The 5,237-nt window shown below is 42.2% G+C and overlaps 1 protein-coding gene and 1 pseudogene across 1 annotated transcript in view; one reads left to right on the forward strand and one right to left on the reverse strand.

Moving 5' to 3' along the window:
* Positions 1–5,237, reverse strand: part of SNX24 (sorting nexin 24) — a 236,973-nt gene that overhangs the window by 48,078 nt on the left and 183,658 nt on the right. The window lies entirely within an intron of this gene.
* Positions 732–3,007, forward strand: LOC102821336 (annotated as a pseudogene).

The raw sequence follows: 5,237 nt of genomic DNA on the forward strand, positions 1-5,237 counted from the left end.
TTGAACTGTCAACCTTGTGGTTAGTAGTCCAATGCTTATCCCACAGTGCCACACCAGGACTCCTGCATATGGTAGGTTGCTAATAAGAATTTCTCTAATCCCGATCAGTGTTCTTTTTCCTATAAAGAGTCCAGCTTTTCAGATTATTTCCCCAACATACAGATTGACTATATATGGTAAAAGGCTACAACTCTAATACACATCTTTCCTGGTTTTAAACCAAGCAGTCGCTCTTGTTCTGTTGGAGCAATGGCTTCTTGGTTCTGTGTACAAGTTCCACAGAAGCACAATTAAGTTTTCTGGAATTATAAATTCTTTGCAATGTTATCCATACTTTGTTAAGATACACAGTCAAATAAATGCCTTTGAATAGTTGATAAAACATAGGCAAACATCTTTCTAGTATTCTGTTTTCAGCCAAGATCCATCTGCCATTAACAATGATATTCCTAGTTGCAGTCCTCTTCCAAATCCAACTTAATTTTTCACTACTCTGTGCTACAGTTATTTTGGAATCAATCTGAAGTAAATTGAAACATACCCACCAGAGACAAAACACAACTTTGGGTATATCCCACTTGAATTTAGAGACTATCTCAAGAATACATTTGACACATTGAACACTATAATGACCAAAGACCAAACTAGTTGTGAGATGACATCAGGAATATAACACAAGCAGAAAGAAAATAGTCATTAAAAAGACAGAAAAGGAAAATCAGGCTGAGAAAATGAGTGCAACCTTGGCAAAGAGCAGCCTTCTGACTTTGAACCAAAAGGAAGAACTAGTGGATTTGCCAAAAGACTACCCCTTGAGCATTAGTGAAGATGAAGGGGACGGTGACGGAGAGAGGAAGCATCAAAAGCTTCTGGAAGCAATCAGTTCCCTTGATGGAAAGAATTGGTGGAAAGTGGCTGAGAGATCAGAGGCCAGTCTGAAGGTGGTGTCAGAGTTCAATGTCAGTTCTGAAGGAAAAAGAGAAAAGGTGGGCCTTTCAGATCTGCTTCAGCCCATTAAAACATCACCTTCCTTGGCCACTGTAAAAAAGCAACTGAACAGTCAAATAGAAAAGAACTGTAGAGTTGCCCCTTAACAAAGAAGAGATTGCATGGATTCATAGAGAAGCGGCATTCAGTAAAACCTCCCATGCTCTCTCCAAGTGGGATCCTATTACTGTAAAGAACCAGAAAGCAGAGCAGCTGGTTTTTCCCCTAGAGAAGGAACAGGCAGCCTTTGCTCCCTTTGAGCATGTGCTCAGTGGCTGGGAGGCAAGAACTCCCCGGAAGCAGGAGTTGTTTAATGGCCTTCATAAGAACAAACAACCAGTGACAGACCCTCTACTGACACCAGTGGAAAAGGCCTCTCACAAAGCTATGAGCCTGGAAGAAGCTAAGATGCGCTGAGCGGAGCTCAACAGGGCTGAGGTCCTGCAGTTCTACTATGAGGCCAAGGCTCGAAGAGAGAAGAAAATCAAAAGCAAAAAATATCACAAAATTGTGAAGAAAGGAAAGGCCAAGAAAGCCCTAAAAGATTTTGAGACTCTGCAGAAGCTTAATCCAACTGCAGCATTAAAAGAACTGGAAAAAATGGAAAAGGCTTAAATGCTGGAGCAAATGAGCCTTAAGCACCAGAACAGTGTGAAATGAACCAAGTCAAAGGCAATCATGGTTAAGTATGACCTAGAGGCTCACCAAGCCATGCAGGAACAACTGGCAAAGAATAAAGAGCTGACACAGAAACTCCAGGTAGCATTTGAGAGTGAGGAAGAGGAGGTTGGTGTAGAAGAGAATGAACTCCTTATCCCTGATGGAGTGAACTAAGTCCAAATGAATGCAAATGGACTGAATCTGAAGCGCCTAAGATGCACCAATGACATGAAAGAGGTGAAAATCTAGAAGGACCCTGAACAACTCTGAGTCCATGGCCCAAGAGGATTCAGAAAGTGAGGAGGAACAGAGTCCAGAAGCAGAAGACAGGTCATTGTTGAGAGAAATTAAGAAAAAATGATCCCTAAGAAAAGGTCTAAGCTTAACCAAGATAGTAAGCCTGTGGGCAGTCAAGAAGCACAAGATACTAGCAGCCAGGAGGTGCTGTCGGAATTGAAGGTGCTGTCTCAGAAACTTGACAAGGAAACCCATCAGACCTGGAAGCTGAAAGGGAGTTCCTTAGAAGCCACTCCCCTGGTCCAGGCAGAGGCACCAGCCTAGGAGAAGCAGGAGCCTGTGTTGCTGCAGAAGACACAGAGAGCACAGACTATAGAAGACCTGGAAGAGCTTAGCAAAGAAAGCCAATCCGGAAACACGGAGCTCCATAGATGTGCGGAGCAAGGGCAGCAGCCAGAGAGGGATCCAGATAATCAGCCTGATACCCGAAAGAAGAAAAGGAAAGCACAAATGATTAATCTCCAGAACCTTCTCACCACCAAACCCCCTTCTGTGAAGTCTCGGGCAGTTCCCATGACCATGGAGTTGGAAGATGAAGACAAGAGCAACCAAAAACATACGATAAAGGAAGCATTTGCTGGGATGATGTCATCTGAGACTTCTTTAAAGAAAAGCAGGAAGCTGTGGAGGCAAGTAAGTCAAAGGAGGTGGACCTGACTCTGCCTGGCGGGGGCTAGTGCGGTGGTGTGGGCCTGAAGCCCAATGCCAAAAACCAATACCAGTTTCCCAACTCGAATTTGCCGAATGCGATTATCAATGAGAAGTGCAACATTCACGTGTTGGCTCATGAGATCCACGTGCTTCCATACCCATTCACCTACCATCACCAGTTTGAAAGGACCATTCATACCCCTATAGGATATACATGGATACTCAGAGGGCCTTCCAAAAGCTGACTGCTCCCAAGGTCATCACCAAGCCAGGCCATGTCATTAAGCCCATCAAACCTGAGGATGTGGGCTACCGGTCTTCCTCAAGGTTTGACCTCTCTATGGTACAGAGGAATCCCAAACAACTCTCCATCCAGCACAAGCAACAGCTGAAGAAACACTCTGTCAACTGAGGTGCTGGAGAAGTGAAATCTTGCGACCTGGTCATTTCCACTTCATTGGGTTTGGCATTACTTTCAGCTATAGGACCACGGGTGTGTCACACTGTTCGTTGACTTCAACCATATTTATAAATAAAGGTTTTATAATCTAAAAAAAAAAAAGGAGAGAAAAGAACAAAACAGAAGTCAGAAGAGACTGAAAATTACTCTTCAATGTATAGTAGCTAAAGCAATTAGAATAAATGATGAATAAAAGAACTAAAAAAAAAATCAAGCAAAGTATTAAAATGAGAAGTGCAAAGACCTGGTGTTTTTCTCAAGCTGAAAGAACTAGAGAAAATGTAAGCCTCAAATTACAATACTGAAGGGTTCCATAGGCAAGATAATCAATGTCTCCAGAAGCATCAAGAAAAGAGAGAAGGAATACAGTCTCTGTAGCAAAAACACTTTGGCAATGCTCAAACATTTCAGGAGGTAGCATATGATCAAAAACTGATGTCACTCAAGGAAGCAGTTTTAGTTGCACTAAAGACACTGGTGAAAAGTAAGGATGCAGGAATTTGTGGAATACCAATTAAGACATTTCAAAAAAGAGATACAATGCTAGAAGAGCTCACTCATCAAATTCCATGACTACCTGGCCAACCTACTAGAAGAGATCCATATTTGTGTTCAATCCAAAAAAAGGGGATTCAACAAAATACAAAAATTATCTAATAAAATCATTACTATCACACACAAGTATACTGGGAAGAACACACTTAAAAAAAAAGAAAGAAAGAATAAAACCCCTGACATTCTATTATTAATTCAGTAGGTTTTTTTTAAAAGTCTATGTGGGCTAGCACATTGTTTAATATGTCTCTTCCAGCCTCCAGTCTTTGTAATTCCCATCAAACTACTCTTTTCCTGAAGGGTTTGAGAAAGAGAAGGTGGGAGAAAATATTGATAGGATGATATGATTCAACTGTAGAGGTTAACAGAGCTAATTGTAATTATAAAAACCTGAAACTCCAGATGGGTATTAAAAAAAATCATCTCGGAAGCATAAAGGGGGTTATCTTACTACCATCAAAGAGAGTAGAGAGCATTCTTTGGTCCCCGAGATTTCTGCACATTGAACATCCTTTATCCAGGGAAGAAAAGCAATGACAAAGGAGGAAAAGCAACAGCAGCAGAACCAAGAACCAGAACACAAGACAGGGTAGTGGGCTTCTCAACCCATAGCACAAGTAAAGCTGACTGACTCTGGGCAGAAAGCTTGCTGTAAGTGTAAGGTGTCGCCAGGCTCTTAAATGGGAGAGCTAGGTTTGCTGATCCATGGAGCTAGAGCCAAGTGCCTTGTGGCTGAGGCTTACGGTGAATGATGTCTCCTTTGGGCATTTATTAGCAGGTGACTGAACTGTGCCCTGAGCATTTCTGACTCCCAAACTGTCACTTCCCTAATAAACCCCCTAACTCTGAGTATGGTGTACGAATTGTGTGTGGCCATTGCAACAAATAAATGAACCAAGCTGAATAAAGGTTGTGTGAGGATGGTTTGGTACTATATTTTTTTGCACTCTATAGATATCAAGAACATCATGCATGAAGAAAGCAAACAGTCATGAAGAAGACAAGAAAGAAGGAAAAGGTCAAAATGGATGTCAGAAGAGACAATGAAACTTGCTCTCCAGCACAGAGATGCTAAAGCAAATGGAAGAAATGTGGAGGTCCAAGAGCTGAACAGAAAATTTCAAAGATCAGCTTGAGAAGATAAAGCCAAATATTACAATAAAATGTGCAAAGATCTGGAGTCAGAAAACCAAAAAGGAAGAACATGTTCAGCATTTCTCAAGCTGGGGTAACTGAAGATGCTGTATCGGGCAGACGTGCAGTTAGGAGCTCCATCACCAACAACACAGAATACCGGGCCAATCAGGCTCAGGGGATGGTGCTAGAACTCTGAACCACATATAAAGGAATATTTAGAAGCTTGGAGGGCTTACAACTAGGGAAATTTGTAGCAGAATCAAGAAATTAAGTGCTTTCTAATTCAAGATGCTCAGCTGCTCCAGGAGCTACCATCTTGGGAGAGACCAAGTGGGAGAAGGATCAGAACAGCCATGAATGCATGACAGAAGCACGAGATATAGGTTAGGTGTGGACATTTTTTCTGGTATCTGTTCATTGGTCTCTTGCTGTCTGCGCACCTCCATTCTGGTGACTTGAGGGGATGCCTGAGTGAATGGACACCCCATGC

The sequence above is a fragment of the Chrysochloris asiatica genome, unplaced genomic scaffold (genome assembly GCF_000296735.1).
Source record: "Chrysochloris asiatica unplaced genomic scaffold, ChrAsi1.0 scaffold00171, whole genome shotgun sequence".
In the NCBI taxonomy this organism is placed as follows: domain Eukaryota; kingdom Metazoa; phylum Chordata; class Mammalia; order Afrosoricida; family Chrysochloridae; genus Chrysochloris; species Chrysochloris asiatica.